The sequence below is a fragment of the Athene cunicularia genome, assembly GCF_003259725.1.
Source record: "Athene cunicularia isolate RWA chromosome 6 unlocalized genomic scaffold, athCun1 chr6_part1, whole genome shotgun sequence".
NCBI classification, from domain to species: domain Eukaryota; kingdom Metazoa; phylum Chordata; class Aves; order Strigiformes; family Strigidae; genus Athene; species Athene cunicularia.
The window spans coordinates 2,165,599-2,191,143 of record NW_020799105.1 but is presented as its reverse complement, the minus strand read 5'-3'; the positions used below and the strand labels follow the sequence as shown (position 1 = coordinate 2,191,143).

General features: G+C 37.0%; 1 long non-coding RNA gene across 1 annotated transcript in view; it reads right to left on the bottom strand.

The window, feature by feature from the left end:
• LOC113481589 overlaps positions 1–12,112 on the bottom strand; it is a 90,656-nt gene extending 78,544 nt beyond the window's left edge. Inside the window, exon 1 of the long non-coding RNA XR_003398707.1 lies at positions 11,972–12,112. This is a non-coding gene — a long non-coding RNA (uncharacterized LOC113481589). The remainder of the gene's footprint in view (positions 1–11,971) is intronic.
• Positions 12,113–25,545: the final 13,433 nt, after the last annotated feature.

The window sequence follows — 25,545 nt, the reverse complement described above, 5'->3', positions numbered from 1 at the left end:
TTGATTATATCCTGCTGACAACAAATTTTTAAAAAGCCATCAATATTTTCTTATATTTTATAGCAGATACAAAATAACATTTTAGTTAAGCTCCTGGAAGGCATATATCAATACCATCTACAATTTCAAGCCTCTCAGGCCCTTCTCATGTAATAAATTTCACTTGCCTCTCATAAAACTATTGAATTTTTTATCTACCTGCTCCTTTTTAGAGAGAGGAGGAAGTTGTCCCTTTAACCTTAAAAGACAACTTTGAGATTTTTAAACCTTTTTTACAAAATGCATAGCTAATGTTTGTGCAGCTTATAAAAAAACTATTGCAATTAAACCACCCTGTCATACCAGCAAAAGTTGCAATCTTGTCAGACTTCATGAATTGTGCAGTGGATCAATATTTAGATGACAGACATCAGGGGAAAAAGTGTAAGGATGAGCCCTGTGGTGCAGGAGGCAGGTATTTCCCTGAGCCCATGCTCCAGTAGTAGGGAGGATGTCTGTGCTGCTGGATGTGCCAACTTTCTAATGATCCTAAATTGAGAAAGAGGGCCTGGTTCACCATATGATGTAAATCAGCATTGCTATTTTGAAAGAACTGGAGTGACAGTGACTTACACCAGCCAAGTATTTTAACAAGACTATTATTTGTCACACTGTGCTGTATTCCAGTTTGGAGATGCTCGTCTGAATTTTCCAAATAGTTTCAACAGATGATTTTCCTGCTGCTGCAATGTCATATTTTGACCAAAATGGTTTTGCAATGTCCTTTCCAATTGAAAACCAGCTGCTGGTGTTTCCAAGTAGAGGTGGCTGTGCTTCTGGGATGAAGGAAGCTGTCTGTAATTATGTAATGTAAAGCACTAGATATATAATCAGCATGTACTCGACTAAAATCCTTTCAAAGCTCTAGTGTATTGACTGACAAGCTATCCAAAAGCATGCTTATATAGCATAAAAAAATTATAAAGCTTTCAAAACCACTAAAGTAGTGGTCATAAAGCAATCCTTTGCAAGCGGTTGTGATTAAGGTAGCAGATGAGCCAAAGTGAACATCTTTTTTTCTTTTTCTTTTTTCTTTCATATTGAAAGAGAAAGCACAGTCTGTTGTAAAAGTCCCAGTGCACAGGGAATATGGTAACACAGAGAGGAAACCAAGACTCTATGATATCTTTTGATAAACAGATTATAAAAATGATTTAGAAACTGATGTTTGTTGAATGGCAGATGGAAAATGTCTTTTTATAACTAAATATAGCCCTGAAAATAGTAGCAAATACAGTGTGCCTAACACTGGTCCTGCAAATGAGATGACACAGAAATAATCCCAATTATGTTATTTTTTCCAACACTTATTTTGAAGTAAACATTTTTAACATTTCTCTATCTACATGGCAGGCCTTATATTGCTGTTTGTGTATGTCATATATATCAGACATATGATGTATGAAAGATCAAACATTAACAGCAGGGATGGTTATCATTAGATATACTTAGATTAGCAGTTTTAAAGGGAAGTATTTACAAACCTCTAAAAGCCTATGTAGAACTTTAATCATTATGTGTGCCTAAGCATAAAGACATTTCTGTTCTAAACATGTATGTTTTGCATTACAAAGGTAGCATCTTCACTTCAAACCCCAAAGCCTGAAGTAAAATGAAACAGGACCAGCCATACAGATTTGGGGACCTAACATGGGGAATAATACAACGTTTAATTAAACAGCAGGGAAGTTAACTATCTAAATGCCAGGGCTTTTCAGTTAGTTGGCTGTGTAGAATCGCCTTTCTTTCTCTTTATCAAAATGATCACAAGACAATTGGACTGCAGCCTTAAAAACCCTCTACTAAGAGTGCTGCATGGATCTGTGCAGTACCATAAGACATTTATTTCAAAATCATTTTCAAGTGAATTGCAAGTGCCACTTCCTCTGCCTGGTTGGATTTGTGATTTATGTCTCTCATCTAAGTCCTAGTTAAACCTGCCTCTCCTCAACTGGAGTTCTGGTGAACTCATGTCTGGTGTCTTTGTGTTTGGAAGCTGCCGAACTGTCTCTGCCTGCCTGCCAGGTAACTGTTACAAGGAAGAATGAAGATATTCTACTTCCAGGTATAAAGTAGACTGATGTCTTCATATTTCTCCTCTCATATGAGCAGCACATCTCTCTTGGCAACTGTATTTATGCTGGCTTCTGCCTGTGTTTCTGTTTTCCCTTTGGCTGACTGTCAGGTCGGAAATTCTGCTGTTTTGCAGTTAGACTAGCAATACCTAATTGTAGAGCCCAAAACAGCGAGGCCAGGCCTGTTCTCCTCTCCACAAACACCTCCCAGCATGGCAGCTAGATGTGACAACACTTTGTGTGAGTTTGCCAGATCGCACTGTGATGCTACAGCTCAGAATGACAAAACATCTCCCCCGCAAGAAGTTGTTCATTGCTTTTATCCCAGAGCTTGGTGGGGTATTACTGACAACTTTGATTCTCCTCTCTTCTTACACAGATACCTTCCACTAACAATGAAATATCTTTGCAAGACCAAGTTTAACCACTAATTGATGACTACTACTAAACCAGCTTAAGGTCTTGAATCAAAAAGTGTCACAACAGAATACAGAAGGCTGATTGGGAGCTCCTACCTCCTCTGTACTTCTGTATACTTCTCTAGAGGTGTTCTTGCTAGGTTCTCTAAATAAACTACTTCTCAGGAGACAGACCATCTAAAATGTTCTTCTCTCTTCCCCCCAACAACCCAAAACTGTATGTTATGGTTAGTCCTTACTATGATCCTATGTTGTTTCCATCAGACTCTTACTACTTAGTAGGAAGAGATTTGTTTACTTCTTAAAATTTTGCATTCATTGTATGGCACCAAATCTGTTTCAAAATTATCACTGAATTATCTTTTTCACCATTCTCATTTCTTCTTATTTTATACACACAGGGTGCTGGCACAGACAAAAAAAAAAAAAAGTAGAATTGTCCAAGGTGTCCATGTTGAGTCATCTACAACTTGGATTTCCCTCAGTATTTGGCTTTTTACAAAAAATTATCTAAGGTTCAAAGTGAAGTTCCAGTCAATGCGAAGTACAGTTTGAATTGGATAGTATTTCATGTTGATCCCTTGAAGCTTAAGGAATAACATGGCTGGTGACTCTCTCTTAAAGTTTTAAAGTGGCTTGTTCAACATCATATAAAAATTCTTTGGCAGAAGAATGATAAGCTCCAGTTCTTAATAGTGGCATTCAGTAGTTTTAGCCATAACTGCTTTTTTTCATGTGTTTTAATTAGTGGAAGAGATGAGGTAAGAATCCTACCACACACTGGGTTCATTGATTGCACTGTCCTGGGCACAAAGTCCAACCTGTGCTCTGACTAGGGCAGTTACTTTTATGGAATAAATGGCATGTTTTATGGTGTACGTGGCAAAGGAACCAAAATAAGGCTGTGTGGCTAGTTTGGTTCTCATTACCTAAATCTTGACTGACAGACTTAGAACTACTCAAAGATTACTTTATTGTTTGATATTTAAAATAAACAATGCTTACAGTGTAACTGTTAGTTTATCTTCAAGGAATTTTAGATTACTAGATCAATGCACAGAATTCTAGCATTTAAATTATAAAGTGGTTGCCAAAGAAGGGCTGTTATCCGCTCTCTGTATTAGTTTTTAGAAAGGAGCTTCACAGAAAGCTGCTGACAAGGGAGGAGATGAGACCCAGTATTAGGCTCAGTTTCCAGGATATGAACTGCAGGAATAAGCTCCTCCTGCCCCTCTGAAACTAACTTTTTGGCTATACCTTTATACCCTTGCTCCTCCCACAATTTAATCTCCTCCATCTTGCACCTGCCACTCTGAGCCCACAGCAACTGCAGAAAAAACATTGCTTAATGTTTGCAGTTCAGTCAGAAGCATGCATCAGTGCTGTGCAGCCTCTTCTGGCACAAAAGGCATGAGAGGGTTGTGGGGTGTAGGTTACATGTTGCACAGTGAGCAGAAACCAAACTGAGTGGCTGTTCCTGAATCATACACTTCATGATGAAATGTATGTCTCAAGGGTGAAAAACATTACGTCCCCTGTAATTGGAGGGTCTAATATGATGTGCAAGGATGGCATAGTAAAGCTTTCAAAATTAAATTCTACATCTCAAATATAGAGCCTACTGCTATTTCTTAGTCAGCTTTGAAGTGCCTGGCCTTAAAATCCACTCTCTCCCACTTTCCCACCCATGTGGTGCCACCAAACTGTAGGACATAAAATCTCTTCCTTCAGCCTGACTAACTGCAATTACTTTGGTAAGTAAGGGTTTTAAAAATCTTATAGTTCATGAAAAACCATTTTACTTCACTTACATACTGTTGACGAGTTAGTTCTATTCTGCCATGTATTATAGTGCCTTTCAGGTCACCAACATAAATCAGTTCTTCAAATATAAAAAATCACATTCCCATTACAGAATTCATTGTATCCTAGAATGGGGACTTGCTTTGCATGAGAAAACATCTGTCCAACATTCATTCATAGCTTGAAAACAGGAAATTCTAGCAGAAGGATGACTTACTAAACTTTCTGCTTAGGCTATCTCAAGGAAAGTACTACAGCTTTTATGGCATAGCTCAATCTAAAAATAGTAACCTATTATCTATTCATAGCCACTAATCTGTGAGCACTAACCTTGCTTTTCAGTACAAGTACTTACTTGGCCACAGCCCAACATGTTAATAGTAGCATCGCTGTTTATACTGGGGGAAAAAAAATCTGTTCATGGAGTGCCTGCGTTTAACATGGCCTTTGGTTTAGTAGCCATTGAGTTCAAGGAGCTCCTGCATGTTGAAATAGTTGGAAAGGGGTAAATAAAACCACTTGCTATATGGCTGTCTTCTATTAATGGGTTCCTTGATACTGGAAACACTGCTGGTAGGACACTGTGTATCTTGCTTGCAGACATGTAGTTAGCTCACTTTTCCATGTGGTAGGTAACTTTCAGTGCACTTTGCAGATCATAATATTACAATTTAATAGGCAGATTCTGAGAAAGTGGGAGTGTTTTTTAGGGGAGAAATATATGTCAAAGTTGTTGGGTGTTTCTTTTCTTCTTGTGTATGGAATTTGGAGATACCTATCAGTTATTTTTTTCTATAGACAGATAGTGGTTGTCCAGTGTGGCAGAAAAAAAAGGCAGTGGTTCACTGAGTTTTCAGCACTTTTCTATAGAAGGATAAGACATGGGTTACCTCTAGCATATCATCAGGACACATTTCAAAATCCATCTTCTGCAATGGATAACAGCTGGTACAGCTGCCTCATATCACTCTAGTGCAAAGCCTGACAGAGATCAAACTTGGAAATTGAGGAAGAAGGGCCTTTGCTGCAAGGTACAAGTGCATGCAGTTCATTTAATTATTTCAGGAAGTCATGTATACTTTGCTTATTTTGGACCAAAACACATAATGGTTGTATCTTTCATATGCTTTTTGTACAATTAATTACAAGATGTTCTTGGCTTGCCTGGGTATCTGGTAGGAATGATATGGTTGATCTTTGCTGAGTCAATTCTTTTCCTTCCAATAAGTCTTAAAGAATGCTATGGGATGATTTTTTTAGTAGGCTCTTTGTTATGGGAAACTCTACAGGATGGTATTCTGTGCAGCTCTTTTATTTGATATGTGTGTGAGAATGTCTGAGACCATAAGTGGACTCACTAATGTGCAAATAGCACTCATCTCTCTCTTTCTCCGATCACACCAAAAGGTTTAATCTCTTTGCTCTTGTAGAACCAGATAACTTGGGAGGCTAAAAGGCAAGTTGGACCAACCTCAATTCAGATAAAATGGAATTTGAATGGATGGGGGAATGTTCCTGAAGATGACTGCTGACAGGACAAATGTTCTAAAGAAGTATGACTACATTTTTATTTTCCTCTGACAAAGCCAGATTGTTCCTGTGACTTTCTGTACTTCTTTCAGTATTACCAACTTCCCTCCACAGGCCACTGAAAGAAAAACAGAACACTGGTGCCCCAAACTACAAGCTGTGATGGCAGGAATCATACCTCCAGCTTCCCATTCTCCTCTAAATTCTGTGGAGAGGAGAACATTTAGAGAAAGTCCAAAGTTGTTATAGTGACCATGACTTTCTTAGTCTGTCCTAAAGGCCCATCACCTAAATGAAAAGTGAAATAACTGAACATGTAAGAACTTAATAAGTCCCATCCATATTGCAGTGAGGAAGGCTGAAAACAGCTGGAATAACAGCAAATCATTGTTAAATATACCTCAGTTCTCAGACTGACTCTCATTTGGGATATCTAGTCAATCTGGAGCAAGTAAAACTTAGACTTATACTTTAGCTATATGAATCGGTGAACTCCATTGTAGTCCGTGAAGAGCCAGTGATTCATAAAAGCTGGTTTGCCCCTATGCTTTTATTGATGCAAGCATACATAGAGCCATAAGCAATGTGTTTATATATATTAAAGATCAAGAAAGGAATTAATAGCGTTCAAGAAAAAGCATGACAGAACAGGAAACCCTTTTCCTACCTGGCACATTCCTCCACTGAAAATAATCAGTTGATGATATGTGCAGTGAACAAAGAATCACTGCATGAAAAACTGCAGCCTCCCACAGTTACTGCTTTCCTCACACATCCTGCCACAACAAGGGAATAGAAAGCTTTCAATTTGATGTTGACGTTATTTCCTTGAATGGTTTTGTTGAAGTGCTGCACATACAGCTTGTTTGCTAGCAACCTTTGGATTTACGAGTTGCCCAGTTCTGGAGATATTACTGTTTGTCATGCATTTTCCTCCTGATTTCCCTTCTTCATTCTCCTGCCTTCAAACCCTTTTAAAGTCTTTCCATTGCCAATACTCTCTCTGATGCTAACTGGTAGTAATAGAGTGCTGTGCAGCTGTGGCACTGTAGCTTTTCTCTGGATAATGCTGACCACAGATTTAGCAGCATGTGCCAGCTCAGCACATCTTGATAACTCATAATCCCTACCATAGGTTTTTATAGTTTGTCTGGTCTACTGTAAATCTTTAACTCACTGTCATCGACAGAGCTCTTGACCTGATTCATAGGCACCAGGAATTAAGCTCCTGTCACACTCAGTTAAAAGACGACACCATTTATGCTGTGATATTATACAAACAAAAATAGATGCTCCTTGAATATTGTGAATCATAGAACAGCGTCAAAAGTCATGTTATTATTTTGAATCTTGTTGATTAAGCCAAGTAACTAAAAAGGAGGAAAAAAAAGAAACCCACAAAAAAAAGAAACCCATGCACTAGCCAGCACTTAGAAGTACAGGCAGGTTATATTATCTTTTATACTAACACATCTGTAATTTGGGGCAATCTAGTGTGTAATAAGAAAATCATGTACAGGTGCATTACTAAAATGAAATAGTTCTGCATTTTTTTCCCTCTATCTTGCTATAAGTTGTGTTCTAGTGATAGATAGTCCTCAGTCCTATTGCAGTTTGTGTTGGTTCTCAGCTATAGATAAATTCTGTCCCTCTAAGGAAAAAAAGACCTTGAAAAGAAAGAAAGAAAGAAAGAAAGAAAGAAAGAAAGAAAGAAAGAAAGAAAGAAAGAAAGAAAGAAAGAAAGAAAGAAAGAAAGAAAGAAAGAAAGAAAGAAAGAAAGAAAGAAAGAAGAAAGAAAGAAAGAAAGAAAGAAAAATTTTTGACATTTTGACACAGCAGAAATTAGATAGGTTGTGCTGTAAAAAGGAGCCTAGTCCAATTCTGTCTAGTTCCTCATTAAAGATCAGTTTGTCTAATAATGAGGACCCTGGATAGGGTACCAAAATACCAGTATTTTATTCTGGATCAGATCCTGACTTTTCATGAGACTTCAGTACTGAGGCTTCACATTGCTGTGTTTTGATTTTTACGTATCATTTGTAAATCTTTCCTACTCCTAGCATGAGGTCCCATGAGACTGCCTCTTGCCATGTGTGCTTGCTGCAGCTGGCCTAGTGGAAGCTGATTGCAGGTGGAGGAGCAGGATGCTGTAATATAATAAACTTGATCTTTGGGGGCTATAAACAAGACAGAACCATCGAGTTCCTTTGAGTAAATCATATTTAAAAATACATGAGCTAACTTTATTCAATCATTCCAAACATTTTGCCTTTGTTACATGAACAAATTTAGACATTTTCAGCTGAGAAAGTAAAACGCTTTAGATAGATACAGGGTATAAGAAGAAGTTGATCTTCTTGGAAGTACTTTTGTATTTTTAGTTATCATATTTGCCAGCATGAAATCATTTGATAATTAGTAGATTCCTTGATTCATAAGGCTAGCAAAACATTCTTGGTATATAAACATGATTCAAAGACAGAGGCCTTGTTTGAGGGAGTGCAAGTTTCTTTCTGAGAATTACATAGATTCCTATTTTGCATTTTTTTTTTTGCAAATGGTGGTGAAATTGTAACTGCTACTTCAGCAGTATTTTCCTGAAAAAAAATGGCTGACTGACCCACCTATCACAGGAATACATTAATGCTCAGAAAATAATAATAATAATAATAATAATAATAATAATAATAATAATAATAATAATTTCTTTATTTCATAAAGTTCCCATTCCCCCAACTCAGTCATCTTCATGATCAAATTCCAAAATTGTAAAAATCTGATGAGTAACAATCAAAGTAATCACAGAGAGACAGAATAATATGGTGTTTATAAGAGAGGAGACTATACAAAGACCACATTACACCACCTCTCTGCTGTATGTATGGTTTGACAATATCAGTAGTTGACATCTGAAAACTGGTTTGTGAAGCAAGTTAGTTATTTTAGTTCAAGTGCAGAGGAACTGGCAGAGAAGGGAACAAGTACCTCACAATGCCACCCAGATATCTTCTGGCAAGTTCAACACAGTTAGTAAGGACTGAATGTCACACACTAGCTCCTTGGAGGACATTTTTTCTTTTGGCTGTGACGGAAGGGCTCTGGCACACAGAACAGTGAGCACTGTGTCTTCCCCCATCGATTGTGTTGTCTGTCTATGATTTCAGTTTCTACAAATGATGATTTAGCTTCTTTCATTCATATTAAGTTCATTTGAGAACATCTGTTTTGCACTTTGAATTGTAGGGGTCTATCTTGTCATTAAAATAACTTTATTGAAAATTTGGTCCCATTTAACCTCATAGACATATTTTTCCTCTAGTGGTGTCAAGTTTTGATGATGTAGCATTTTAATTTGTCATAGATATGGCCTGACAATATCTACAAAATCGAAACACTTAACAGCATAATTCAGTATTCTAAATTCAGTGACCTATCTGTGGTGTGAAATGTATGATCTATGGCACTTCTGTCTATATCTCTAAGGCACACTGGTGCCAATTGATGGTGCTAAGGAGACACAGAAGGAAAGACAGCCACTTCTCTGGTATGTATTGCTTCTAGCCTTAGGATACAGCAAACCTCTGTGTGAACTTTCTAATGCACTGATCAGAAAGGAAAAGATCCAGCAGTTCCTCACCCCCAAACCGTGCTGAATTGGGTACAGGTTACTCATGCCAGGGCAGTCATGGACAGAGTAACTGCTGCAAGGCCTGGAGACTTGGGTGGTCATAGGTACTGTTTCATGTCTTGGTAGCAAAATCCCTCTGTTTGGATGCCTCTAGCACTGACAAATGCAAGATTTCTAACATACCTTCACAGAGGGGTAAACCTCAGTTTCTCTTGAAATCTACAGATAAAGACTGTGTCTCAACATAGGTCTTTTGAGTCCCTGCAGGAATAACCAACCCATTGGGACAGGATGGAGACAAAAATGCAGATAATTTTTAGCCTTTTGTCTCCATAATCCTAAACCATTTTAGCCATAACAGAGACAATCTCTCCAATAGAAAAAGGTAGGGACTACTTGTTAGCCTGATGCATGTTAGCTGGCCAAGTGCTAAAGCTCTGTCACTACCTTAGCAACATCATTGCATGTCTTATCTTTATTATAGAAACAAATTAATGAAAAATTATATAGATTAAGGCAGGTAATATTCAGATCCAGTTCTCTTCTGTAATAGAGAAGCTATCTAACAATGATAATTTCCAAATTCCAGTGTGTTTTTTTGCGCTTCCTGATTTGATAGTTCAGTGTGCTGTCACTTGAAATTAATTGCAACTAATTAAAAATGATCCAGTTAGGACAATTGGACAATAGTGCTCTGGAGATTGCTTCATTCCCAGAGGTTTTAGCGGCTTGCTGCTGCACTGGTTCAAGTCTTCAGAAGGATGCTATACATCATAATGTCATTTTACATTGTTATTTCTCTGAAAGCAGCAATTTAAAAGAGTCTCCAGTGAACCTTGAGCAACTTTGCACTAAAAAGAAAAATGTTACTGTTCAAGATCTGTAAAATATAAAATATAGATTCAAAGAAATCACTTGACATGAATAGTAGCATTAAATTTGTGCCATTATTTGCATGTAATATATAATGTTGTAGTAAAAGGCTAACAAAGCATTTAGGCTGCTCTGGGGCTCATTGATTTTCTGCACCTTTGTTCAAACTAGGTCAAAAACAATGTTGGTCTTATTTTATCACACACGTTTTTCTCATGTTTGAGGCTTATGTTTTAAAGTGATATAACGCAGTTTAAGCCCACAACATACTGTGGCCTACAGCACCTATTTAGAGAAAAGCAATAGTCTTGTTTTGGTTTAAATTATCCTAACCAAGCAGCTGGCTAATGTGAACTAAACTTCAGAATATACAGAGGGCCCATTTTTTAGTAACTTGGGTGAACTGAGGGCTTAATGGAATAAGACTTGCTTTTATGTTAGGGTGAAGGCCAGCCACTTAAAGAATTACGAAAATGAACCTTGTAACCAGTGCAAACATGTGGCTCTAACACAGCTAAACAGCTCATTTGATATTCTGCCTCAAAACTGTAAGTAGAAGCATAGAGTCTACTAAAATTAGATTTTGTCCCAAGTCCCAAAGCAACAAATCTTATTGCCTGTGCAACCCATACTTAGCAAACTTTATTCTGTGAAGAAATAGAGATGCAGAATTGAAGATCAGTGTAGTTCTCAAAGAGGAAAAACACAGGCTAGAGGCTATTTTTAGACAATGATGAGGCTTTTAAACAAATCATATATAGTCCTGACATTTCACATAATTTCTCCACTGTGAAACATGTGTTTTATCATTGAAACCATCTTATTTGTTACAGTGTGTGATCCTTCCTCCCACTACAGCACAGCTGGAACATCACCTCCTCTCAACATATTTTGCTTTTCTTAATTCATCTGATTTCTGAACACGATCATCAGTCAGTCTTCGAATAGGTTTGATTCAACACTCTGTTATTTCATTTTTACACTGCCATAATAGCAAAAAAATCAATGGAGTCATACTGACATCATAAATGGAGTAACATATTGACAGATCAGACCTATTGAATCTATTTTGCTTGTAAGACCATTAAAAAAATGTTTTTAAAAACTTCAGCAGTGAGATAAGCAGTAGTTTATTTTCATACATATAATCCATCCTGTGTTCTAATACTTGTGCTCATATTAATGGAGAATGAGTGGATTCTTGACTTTCTTGTCAAGAAGCTTTTGAAGTTATATTAACAAATGTGTATATTTGTACAAAAGCAAGCTCCATGTTGCTTATGCAGACAGACAACTGATCAGATACAGATATGCTAATGGATAAACTACTGAGCCAAAAAATCAGAGACAAAATGCTGGTCCCACTACAGTCAGTTGTAGTTTTACCTCTGATTTTGCTGGAATTAGGAATTTATCCTAGGGATCTCCTTTCTTTATTTATCCCAACTCAGCCCCACTAACCAGTGTACACAAGTACACACTTTACATAAGCATGGCATTATTATGTTCTTCATTAGATCAACACAAGTATCTCAGCATTTTTCTGGGACTATCCCAATATCCTCTTGCTAAATGCAAAGTGAGATTAAGCAGATGTTACTTACAGTGTGTTTTGTGCATGCTGAAGCTCAGGCTTTGGCAGACTTCAAGAGAGAGAGAGTTCCAGAGAGAGTCAGTAGGAATGTTTTGTCCATCAAGATGTTTGAACCAGACAATAAAAACACTCCAGGCAGTTGTAAGTTATAACCACTAGAAGATACAGAGAAAAAGGCAGTCTCTGAGATAACTGAATCCTAGACAATGTACTTTTGTTGGAAGATAACTCATGTCACCGCTGCTGCAGTTGGTTTTTAAAAAGTAATCTTTTTCTATTCAAGGCAGGGAAGAAAATCACTAAAACAAATAAATGACTGGGTGAAACTTAAAGAAGGCTCACATGCATTAGCCTTTGTTTTGTTGGTAGACAAATATGTTTTGCTCAGAGGGCTGGTAACAGATCATACAGTTAAAAGAGGGAACGAGTAGTTCTTCTCTGCTTCTCTCTTTCATTTCTTTCTCCCTCTGTCCTCGTTTCTCCCACACACACTTTCTCTCTTCCTTTCCCCACCTCACCACCCTCCTGCAAGTTTTGACCCAAATGCAGGCTGTGGTCTGATGTTCACTGCAGAAACTGCTTTACTAGCTTTAGAAAAAAATTCCTGCTGGTTTTACCTCTTCCCTTGCCAAAGGTTATGGGCCCCACAGCAGTGCAAAGTTAAGTGGATTACTTCAAGCATTCTTCTGTGGTAGGTTAAACTGCCTTGGCTGACTTTGCAATGAAGTGGGTGAGGATCACTCATCTGCCCCACTCCTCTGGCTCTGCAGGAAGCTGTGGAGAGCAGCACAAACAGCTGGTGGCCAGCACAAAGCTGGTGGCCCAGCCACCTCTGCAATAAACGCCTGAACACATCCCCAGTATGATCATAAGCAAAAGTTAACAATTTTAAGCATAATTTGTACTAGATCCTCTATACTAAGGTCTCTTTGTGGCACCGGAGCTGTGTACTTCCATGCCCATTCTGAAAGAACAGCTCAGGATCTCCTTGGTTTTTGACGCACTCTCTCTAGCCACCTCTGATTGAAGAGGTAGTGGGGGGAAAACCCCTGAAAGATTAAATCTCTCAGACCCAGCTCCCATGTACTGAATTTAAGCAAAGTTTAGTTGAATAAAGATGGCATGGTTTCATCTGTATTAACTGTTTTATCATGTTTCTGAAATATTATAATAATTAAAATAATTTTACAGAATTACATATACTACAGAGTCCATCATAGAGACAGACTCAGAGGGACTGGATAGTCACTGATAGTACAAATGTGATATTTCTGTAACTTTAATTAATAAAAATGATAGGAAAATAGTAGCACAGAGTCCCATTCTTCCAACTTCCCAGTGTAAACCTTCTCATTTTGTATTCTGGCAAACCAGTAAATAGAATCTGGTTTTTGCAAACATTTTAAAGGCTCTACTCCATGGTCTACAACACCTGGTGTATCTCAGCTCTTGGCATAATTTAAACAAACAGGCCATGTAACACATCTCTCTCTCAGTCAAATAAAGCAGACTTGGTGTGCTGCCAATTCTGCTCTCATTTATTTGCTAACCCCAGGTTTTATTTATTCCCCGAATCATCAAACACATTGCAGAGACTGACAGGAGCAGAGAATATTACATCTAATAGCTATATAATAATATAAATAAAATATGGTAAATCGTCAGGTACATTACTTGCCTGTTTTTAACTACTCCACTTCATTTTGTGCACTTGAACCAAAAGTATAGCAAATTAAAACGCTTTTTGCACGGAGTTGGAAATACACCGATTGGATACTGAAGCCCTGTCATTTACATTAAGTGAAAAATACCTTTTACATAAAAATACACTTGAATGTAATACAAAATTTGCTGCATGGACCTCATCCTATGCTCATTATTGTCTGTGGCAAAATCTCTTCCGACTTCAGTGACTCGAGGATCAGCCCAATACTGCCTAACCGTGGGATACAGTTCTGTAAACAGTAACGGATGTGAGGATCCATGACACACCGAAGCACTGAAATGCCTTCCAGTGTTGAGTAAGAGTTACTGAGAGGATTTCTATGATCAGAGGGAGAGAGGAATTAAGGGGGAAAGAGGGGAGGAAAGCAATGTTTTGAAGTTAAAAAATGTGAAAATCACTCTCAGTTCCCACAGGGAGAAGAGTTCATGGTGAGCAGACCATTGTGTGGATTAGCTAGGCAGTACAAATGTGTAGGTGACAGTAAAGCCTTGCATTTGTTTAAAGTTTGTGCTTTAATGAGATTTGTCTAGCTAAGGTGTAGCTCAACTTTACATCAGATTTTTTTTTCCACCAGAGAGTTGATTTAAACCCTTTCCAGTTGAAGGATTGGAGCTGACAGATCACTTACATGTCACTTCTAACACTGACTGTTGAAGAGAAGAATTATAGTTTTTATACCTGTAGTATTGGTGTCGAAATACGTTTCTGAAAACTGATTCCATGAAGAGTCTTCAAGAGTATCATGAAATTAATGAAGGGAAATCGACTGCCTGAAGTCTCTGTGTACAGTTTCTGACTATAAAGTTCACCAAACACTTACTTTCTTCTGTTTATTAGGTTAACATGGGAAGAGAAGACTGTGCAGTACTTGAGGTTGTGCTTTGACCACGTAATTGGAAAAGTAAATGGTTTCCCTATGATCAGCGTTGGAATCTGTGCCAAAATGACTAAGCTCCATTCAAATCCCCTTCTCATGAGTCATTTTGTGGCAATGCATGTTAAAAGAGATGGCAGAATACCAGGAGTAAACTAATCAGCACACCTCAGGCTGCTAATAATAACAAAATAAGCTTTTCCTACTGTGAAGCTGGCTCCTCTGTAGAGTCTTCAGAGCTTTGAGCTTCCCTATACAAGAGTCTAAGTCAGAATCAGGCCACTATTTTTTCTTCTTTAAAAATGTACATCAAGAAACCAGTTTATCTCCTGTCTTAACATGTAAAAAAGCAGGGCTTAAATTTCCAGTTTGTTAGCTAGTCCCAAAGTCCTTTAGCATGTGTCCCTTTGAGAAAGAATGCAATATTTTGCATCTGAAAAAGAATGAATGGCAAGGCATAGTTGCAGAGGCTGGAATTCAAGAATCATTGGCCTCACTACTGAAAGCCATGAATCACTGGCTTGACTGTTCCAGGTCCAACTCTGGACACCCCTCTGTCCCCTAAACCCATCACAATATATTAATTCATACTGAAGCTACTCATGCATTGTGCAATACATTCCTTTTTACTCTCTTCTATCATGTATTGTGCTCAAAAGACACAGCAGATTTTTTCCTGCTATTCTAAAAAGCAGCAAAGGGCTGTGAGTCCTCACAGATTTGAATGGAGTACATGCTAGAGAAAACAACTATTTCTCATCTTCAGCTTATCAGTTTGTTCTCCAGGATTTCAATAGCCCTGCTGAGGAGGAGAGTATACCCCTTCATTTCTGAGGATTTAGCTCCTTCCTATACTATGTAGGCTGGGCAAAGAGCATGGCCCTAAGTATTCTTCATGTGATTTATTCTACATTGACAACCACTTAAGTGGAGGCAAAGTTAGACCCAAAAGGCACAAAGTGATGAAAGCTGGAACTGAAAAATAGCATGACAGTCAAAATTGCTGAATTTCACACAGCCCCTGCTCTGAGTGCTAGAAACCTCTTGGTCTAGAAGAATCCCAAAGAGCTCTCTGGAAACCCAATCCCATGACTCATATACCTCCTTGAAGGCTTTTTCTTTTCCTCTACCAAATGACACTGAAAAAAGCCCTGTGGACTTCACTACTTGCTGCAATTCAACAGCTTTTAGTCAAAATGTTTTCCATTTACAAGAGGAGGAGTTCTATATATCCCAACCGAAGTTAAGTGCACTGGCATCTGCAAGTCAGACTGGACTGTTTCTGGTTGGATTATAGTCTGGATGGTCCCATAAAGGTGCCAGTGCCTGCTTTGGCAGGGGATGGGAAGGGATACAGAGTTGTGCTACCTCTGGAACTTCATGCAGAATTAACTCTGGTGGCTCAGGCACTCTTCCCCAAGGACTCCCAAGAGCTCAGATGTCACTTAATGAATCATCGCATTTGCATTTGTCTAGTTCACTAGAGTGGTTGAAAGACTGACAAGCCCATGTCACCACATTACCTGCTCCAGGTGAAACTAGGAGCAAGTGATTCTGGTCACTGGGTATATTATGATTGCTCCAGTGCAGAAGTAGATGGGAACAAAGGATTATCCTTTCTTTCCCAGCACCCACCCTATATTGATTCATAAAGGCCAGATGCTATATGATATTTCCACTGGGATTCAGTTAAGAATGCAGTCATGACCTCAGACCCTGAATACTCAAGCTCCCTCTGAGTATTATAGAAAACCAAAAGTTAACTGAGCTACTAAAAGGAACATGCATTACACACATAAAAAAAACCACTTATTTGAGGACAAAGATGTTGCTTTGATGATTGCTTTTCAGAGTAGAACTTCACATTAAAATTAAGAGCTAGGGAATTGTCCATACAAGCTCAGAATTGTTTTTAAGGTAGCTATGGCCAACCAGTCTTTTCAAGTTTATGTGTTCAAAACACTTTTATAATTCAAATAGTATCAAAAAAGTGTTCCCAGTGTTTTCCAACTCCACTGTCAACAGCTAAGGAATGGGTCATCATGTATGTGCTTTGACCATCTTCTGTATATATAAAGATGCAATAATAAATGGATTTTTTTTTTCCTCTGGCATAAGAAATGGCATTCAGAAAGAAGGGAAAAAATGAAGAGAACAAAGGAGCATACGTAGGACATTTCTAAGAGATTTTTCTAAAATAAAAATTAAAAATTAACTAGTTGACCTTATGGTAATGGTTCACTAAAACTACAAGAAATGTGAGTTTTGTTCTAGCTTGTGTTGTCTTCAGCATGCCTTAAATTTGCTGCAAGTTTGCCTGTGCTTGCATGGTGTATCTCTGATTGCTGTGTAGGAGAAACAAAACTTTGAAGGGAAACTTTAAAGCCAAGAGTGCAATAACAAACTTTTGTGTAATTTTATATGTTTTTATAATACAGGTTTCACAAAGGGTGTATTTTTAATTCAGTCTGAATTTCTCTTTTTTTCAGTGTGAGAAAGTTAAAGCTGAAAGATTGTATGTTGATGTCCATGCTTATGTCACTTATGTTAAGTCTGCAGGTGAGAAAATGAGTGAGGCTAATTTTGCTCACTGGTGAGCTATACATGTATTTCGTATGCTTATATACAGTGAGTATAAAAAAGCGTTTTCTCATTTCCTTAGATTTGAGTTTGCAGACCTGGTACTGCTCACCTTGCTACTATGCGCAATAACCTTTTGTATCTCTAAATTAAGCTCTACAATCAGCTGGGAAGAAAATGAAGGTGTCAGCTTCAGCATTAGTGTTTTCTTCCACATGACCCAAACAGTGGCAATGTAGATTACTCATAAGGAAAAGCTGGATCGAAGAAGTTATGTGGATCATAAAGCAGGCACCAATTTGTCACTGCACTGTTGCATAAACCTACTATGCTTTACGTGCCAAATGGCCAAAAGGAAAATCAGCTGTCAGGAGGCTTTTGCTATGTTCATAAGGTCTCTGTTGCCTTGGTACCTTTATTGAACTAATGCTGCCTTGCCACTAAATAGATGTTTGAGGTATATTTCACTGGGTTTTTTCACTGTATTGAAATTACAGACTGAACTCTACATATCTAGATTATATTAATTCCTATGCATTCTTAGTGCTCTTTTGTAATAATATAAACTCTTCACATAGTATAATTATTACTTCAACCTGTATCCTTTACACTGACTTTTAAAAGCATTCTAGATTTCAAATACAACCTTACATGTACAATGCAGTAACTACCAACTTATTCCACTATGGTTAACAAGTGCAAAACTAATTTTTTTTTTTCACTAGTTATTACAAACCTGAGCCAAATTTAAACTGACAACATACTGGAGAGAAATTTAGGGCCTGAATATCCAGCACTGCATATTCTACAATTGTATTTTCACCAGCGTATCATGGTAGTAAAATGATAACTCCATTGCATGTTGCTTTGAATATTCTGCAGCATACATTTACATGCAGGAGAATCCAGTTTCATATACTGGTGTTGTGTACCTCATATCTTCTAGTTGGCTTTATTATTCTCAATTACGTAATGGTCATTTCCTCAGCAGTCACTTGTGCATTTCTTCAGGTAATATTATTAGCTTATTATAACTAGCAACGTTACTAGCACTAAAACTGTTCTGCAGTATGTTGCTTAGTAGATTGATTTATTAAGTGGCATTAAACATAAACCAGCAAACAATATAACCAGCATAAAAACTAAGATGCTTTCTATTCTTAACCTTTTCTTTATGGGTTTTTAATGCAGGTTTTCAGCTTGTCTCCTTTCAAATACCTCCTAAATAATATGGTTTAGTTTGGATGACTGATTATAGGAATCTTGTGCATGCAAGCAAAGCACAGTATTTTAAATCATGTCGTCTTTTCATTTTTAAGAAATGAAATGATCCTTATATCTTGACATGTTGTATCATTTTGAGACTGAACCAGTTCTCTGTATTAATACAATGTGTAGCTCTTTAAACTGATAGAATATTATCAGTACTTATTAAAAACAAGCACAGCTTGCTATTACAGCTGTAAAGTGAAACAGATTAACAAATTCTATGCAATGATACCATTAGTTAATGGTATTTTTAATAAATCTTATGCTAAACAAAGTTGAAATGATGTGATATTTAATACTACAATAGTGGCTTTTATGTGAATAAAATATATACCTTATACAGAATTCACAAAGAAGTTTTTTTATCATATATTTATTAAAGCTTGTTCTCTGGACCAAATAATAGGAATAAAAATAATACATCATTTTACTCTTAATTATCAATTAGTCCCATGGGACTGTCCTTGTCCTTTTAATGGTGGTCCTAATCCACACCCCTAACAGGTGTAAAAGCAAGCTATTAGAGGCACTCCTGCTGTCTTTTGCCCACTATATGTTTTATTTCTTCGTTTTGTGCAGATAAATGTGACACAATCCATCCTTTGTCTTTTTAAGTCATACTTTTGCACAAGTGTGGTTTCTTTCTAGGACTTGGCCTACATGGGAAAATTTTTGTGTCACAGCTATATCAAGGACTATTTTTTCCCCTTCCTTCATTCCACCATAGCTGTGTTGGCAAAACTTCTACTTCATATGCACATATACCACCAAGAAGTCCTGTTGCCAGCTTTGTTTGTATTGCTTGAGGAAACAGTTTTGTTTCTTTTGCCTACCTAAACCATACCCCTTCAAGGACAGATTACTTTCATCTTGGCTTTACTAGTAAACTCTTGTAGGAATAGACATGTCTTGGAGGTACTAGGACATGGGTTTGGAAGAGGACTAGTTCAATGACACCATGATCTCACTAAGACATTATGTGTAGCAAAAAACCCTATGAGAAAGATGGGGGGTTTTTGTTCTTCCTCATCAGTGATTCTTTTAGTCTAACCACCATCACTGATGAGCTCCACAGATGTCTGTAGTCTGTCAAAGATTAAGTAACTTGTTATATAGGGCTTCAAGTATCAGAGTACTAAGAGTAAAAGGGATAGTGACAGAAAAGGGAAAGTCTTCACAACCCTAACATTAAAAACACACCATAGATAGAAAAAACAGATTCTTAAGGATTCTTGGTAAGTAATGTGACAATCTCAGTCATAAAATATTTAAAAGCTCTTTAAAAGTCAGTGGATTCCAGTAAATTTGACATTAGTATTTTGAGGTTTTGAAATTAATGCATTTATTAAAATATTTTATTAGCATTTTTTTATCTTAGTCAATAGATGTGATTTAGACAAAAAGTAGATCTTTGTGTTCTACTTATTCAAGCTGCCATTATGTCAATCAAAACTAAGTCCAGTTAATAAATTATTTTGTCAAATAAATGAAATGCTTTTGTGGTTAGTTTAGTGTTTTCCTAAAGTCCCAGCACAGTCCAGGAAATAGTCTGCTTTCTCTCTTAACCAAACTTACTGATTGCTATGTGTCAGCCACAGGCAGTCTCTAATATTGTTTTTGCCTTGCCCTTACAATCTTATTAAGATGCGTCTTAGCACACACTGGCTTAAAAACAAATGCAGGAGGCAGTGGTTGCTTTTAAAATTATTACCCCAAACATTTCCCTGGTGAAACATAAACACATATTAAATAACATGACATTAATGATTGTATAAAAGGAATGTTAAAAAAAATAGTTTTGGGAGAGAGAATAAACCATTAATGAATTACTACATTAGTGAAGTAGTTTGGGTAATAGTTGAGATGTTTGTACTAAGTTGATAAATGCTGTGCTAGTAAATCACTTGCATAGATCTTCTTTTCTAGCCTTAGTTCAGAGTCCTTTAGATCTACAAAGGTTGTAGATAATTTTTGCACCCGCTCAGTCAATGACTGGCAATGCGGCATGTAGCCGCAGTCATTCATTCTGTCAGTCAGCAGCCCTTGATAATGTGCCTGTCAATATAATTCAGTGCCTGTTCAAGGAAAGTGACACTTTGAATAGTGGACACTTTTCAAAAGCATTCATACAGGGTCAGTTCCATGATAAATAAATATATTTTGTGTTTGGAACAAACAGGCAATACGTGGTTAGCTGGAGTCTGAGCAGAAATACACAACCAGTCTGCAGGACACAATAAACTGCAATGAAGAGTGAATATCATAAATACAACTTTGGTTTTCATGTTGTATCAATTATGGCATAATGGATAATAAAGTCTTCAGGATCCTACTTGGCTCAATGGAGCCCTGATCCATGACCAGGGGCACTATGCCCTACTACACTACAAATGACATGTTAGACTAATACTATCGGTAGTTCTTTAAACCCTATAAAAAAGGGCACATATTTTCTTTGCTGAATGAAAAACACAGGCAGAAATCTTTAATTAATATTAACAGTGTGTTAAAGAAAGTATATGGCATACAGTGTTTAGTTTCTAGTTTCTATTAATACAGACTGAGAATGTGAGGAAGAAATATGTGATAGTGACAGGATTTTTAATGGTACCTCACCTTAAATGCATTTTAAAATATGTAAATCAATAAAAAAATTATTTGTAATAGCAGACTAAGAGTGCTGGTTAGCCTTACTGCCGAATGAAATGTATGCTACAAGCCCTATTACCATACATCGTGGGAGCTGTAGTTAGGATTAATCTGTCAAAAGGGATGGTTTAGTGTTGATGAATATGACATGTGACCATTAATGATGTTGATTTTATCTCCTGAGATTAGCATGATTTACTTCGGATGGATAATAATGTCATTTGCTTGATGCAGTAGATCTGTTTACGAGCTGATTAAATTGTAAGGCCTTGCTTCATTTCATGCTATTTGGTTTACAGCTTCATTACTGCAATCACAAAAGCTGTGGAAATGTCCCACATCCCATGTCACAATAAATCATTGTTTAAGATTACAGCTATGTATTTTAGCATTTCAGTTTTGCATGGACCATGCATTCCTTAACAAATATGTGATTGGGAATACATTAACAAGATATTCTGGAACATACTGCTGCAGAAATATAGAAAATCAGCCTGAATCTTTTAATTGAGATTAAGGAATCACTTGAGTAATTAGCTGTAACAAATTACCTTATTATTTAGACAGTGAAGTAAACGTTTTTGTTGCAAGAATGATTATCATAAATCTGCAGAAAAGTGACAGTCAAACAACCATAAAGGAAACTTGTAAGCAAACTACATTTTCTGCCTATTACCTTTTACATTTAAATAAAATTTATCAGAAACATACTCTAAAAATAATGTGTTTCTTGTTTAGAGATAGTATATGTTACAAGCTATACCATCTGTAACTACTGCACTGGGAAGAGTATACACATGTAAATCACAAAGAAAATAAAGGAATCTGTTAATTATAATGGCAAATGGTAATGTTGCCATAGTTAAGGCTGTGTCAACGTTTTTATTATAGACCCAGTTCTAAAGGAAGAAGGAGAGAGGGAGGTGGTAACCAGCCATCAGAGATTGTTGTGTGCTAAAATTTTGTATACAAAAGGGCACACTGAGCTCTCACACCATGTAAATCAGAGGTATCTGTGAAACCATGCTTGCAGTCCCAGTGAGATGAGGACCAGGGCCAAGCCACTCAGCTTGGGAGTGAGAGTGACTTTTTGTTGCAATAATTATTTCACATTTCACATAAAATGTTATTGCTACTTTTATTGTACAAATTAAGAAAATGTTACATTTATCAGTCAAATGGGGCCTTTCAGAGCTTGTGGCTTACCACTGGCTGAATTTGATAACTGCAGTTGATTAAGTCTTGGTTTATGTGCTTAATTTTAATGAATATTTTTATAAAATTGAAAAGCATGCTCAGATAATTAGCTTAAGTTGCATGTTTGATTGTAATAGAATAGAATTTCTTTTAGTTCTTTCTCCTTCATTTTTTTTAAACTCCCCCAATCTGGTTCCTAGTGGATTTCATGGAAACATCTCAAGTTACTTTACGTGTGAATTCTGCTGGGTTATAATATTGTCAAATGTGAATGTGAACTTTATAGTGGATTTATGAACTTTTTTTTCCCTTAGCTTTTACCTAGAAAAACTCCACTCTCCACCTCAAAATATTTCAGCTGGCACATAAAGAAGTGGGAACCCCAAGAGGAACTATACTCATGTATAAATATACACATACTTGAATGATATTCTAGGTCAGGTCTAGAGTATCCAAGGAATTCCAAATGTGCTGCAGCAATGACCATGGTCAAGATTTTTTACAAATGATTCATGACTTGGATATTCTGGTCACCCAACCTGAGACATTTTTAAAAAGCCTGGCTTTCTTCTTGTTTGTTTCTTTGTTCTTAATGGCTGATACAAGAAACATTTTGGAAAGTGGATTCTTTCAGGAGAGTTCATGCTGTGGATTTGGAAAGAGGGGACAGCTCTAATGCTTGCAGCTCGATTCTGTCTGGTGGTTTGGGAACAGATTTACTGAGTTGCTTTAGTTTTCCAGTATATTGTGGCTGCTGGGCATAGATCTACCACCTTTGACTTTTTGCAGAGCCAGTCCCTGTTGACATTGGTAAAGTTAATGAAAATGTTTCACATGTTGAAATGTTGGTATTTTCAGCAACATTTCAACTAATCAAATGAAAACAGTGATAAACATTTTCTCCTGTTTTCCAAAGAGCTCTAGACCTGAGTTAATGAAAACATGTCCTTGAAAATAAATGGATGAATGAGTTTATTTTTCACCAGAAAATTATAACTGCTGGGGCAAAAAGAAAACGCAAAAAGAGGAAACCACACTTTGAATCTTCATTGCTTCAGGAAACATTTGGTAATATATTGCATCCCTGTTTAAGTTGACTGAAATGTTATTACCACAGTTTTCAAGTTTTATGTTTTATAACTTTGAAATTAAGCAAAACAAAGGCTTACTCTCTTGATGAGCTGCACCTTTTGACAGCAATTTGGTTTCTGGCCAGAAAGAAAATGCAAAGGTAGAATTTTTCAGGGGGCACATTCTTTCACTGATATTCCTGTTGAAACTAAAAGAATGCCCTTGAAAATTCCAACTGCTAGCTTCACAAAAAATATATAATTTCACCACCCACCTGACAGTGATGGTTAATTTATTGTAATTTATGCATAGAAGAAAATCCCTTCCTAGCACTGTGTAGTGGAGAGGCTATCAGCCAGGTTGATGAAGAAATGGTAGTTTTGTGGAAAGAAAGACCTTTAACCTGAATAGCTGAAGTCATCTCCATGGACTTCAGTAGCCACTATTCATATTAACAAGGACAAAAGTACTAAGGACATATAACTTCTTATTTCCCTTACAAGCTGTCCCCAATCTGCCCTCTACCATTCCTTAGACTCCATGATATTTGGGGAATCGATTTAAAGACAACTGATGAATCTGCTTTGAGATTGTTTCTCTGCAAATTGTAGCACTGTGTAATGCATATGTGTCTCATAAAGCTTCTGCCATGACAGGAGTGAAGTGACTATTGGATCTTTGTGACTGAACCCTGAATATACAATTTATACATTCAGAAAGTTGATGGCTGCTGGAAGATGCTTCCTCAGTTTTTGCTGCAGGTGCCTTTAAGTATGACAATTATCAAAATTATTAAAGTAAAAGAGGGGTTTAAAATGCTTTGGATGGATGCATTTAAAGGACAGCAGTTGATTCTCTGGGTGGAAGAGTGAAAAACCTATGCAGTATTTTGCAACAGGAGAACTGGTTTAGCTGCAGGTCTGTTCACTGATAAAGAAAGCAAGCTAATCTAAAAATAATACTTTTTAAAAAAAATATGGTCTACAGTAGAAGGATCCTGGGCAGCTTTAGGTCAAAGAATTTTCCAGGCTGGTGTTGAAACTCAGGAAGATGAATACACTTTTCATCTGGCATTGCATCTTATATATCTACATATAATATTCTTAAACCTAAGGCAAGATCAGCAGATGTTACACCCATTTGAAGATCTAAATTGTATATTACATACATTTGAAGATCTAAATTGTATATTACAGGTCATCTACATAGCTGGAGCTCTTGGATATCAAGCAAACTGTGGTATTTTTAAGACACCATTACTAATGAGAATTGGATTGCAGAATTCCAAATGGAAAGATGAGTCCAGCAACATGTTAGCACTGTTTTCTGTTTGGATGTTTATCTTAAGAGGGATATTTTCCCAAATTTAGGCCACTAAGAGAAAGCACTAAATTTGCCTCCAGCAAATAATTTATGTTCTTTCATGAACTTGCTGATGTCAGCAGAGAGTTGGGCAAGCATGTACTGCGACAAAATTTTCTTTAAGAGGTTCTTAAGAAATTGGCACACCCTAAATCCTTGGCTGCTCTAGAAAGCATCCAAATGGCTGCTGAGGAGGGTCAAAGTTGTACGCAAAGAAGATCTACAAGGCAGTGTGTATGCAGTACTTACATTATATCCATTGTAACCCTTATTATAATAAAGGTTGCTTGATGGCACTTACAGTAGTGAGTTCTGAGCAGCTTTAGAAATCAAACCATGTGTTTTCTGAAGATAGAGTCCTAAAATATACCTTGTTAGATTTCAGGATAAGAAAAATCTGTATGATGATGCAGTCTGATTTTCTGTATTACCAGGGCCACAAAATTTCATCGAGGCACTCCTGCATTAAGTGCAGCTACGTTTGATTGAGCCAGCTAAAGAATATGAAGAGAAATTGGGGCAGACAATTTGTTATTTTCTCCTTTCATAGAGTTCAAAAAATAGGTTTTGCAAAAAGCAATTGTGCCTCCTTCAATTATTGCATTACCTCTAACACAGAGGCTGCTGTAGTCAAGCCTTTTAATGAACAAATTTTGTAGAATTTAGGGCCTCTGAAGTGCAAAGCCACAACAGAGCGTGGCTCTTAATGTGCCATATGAGCATTATGTTGCTTGCTTTTTCTGTCAAAGCTGGCATGTATCAGTGCAATAAAAGAAAAACTATTTCATTCAAAATTAAATGGCGACATCCAATTAAAGAAAAGACTCAAGTCTGAAACCGTAAAATCTATTGAAAG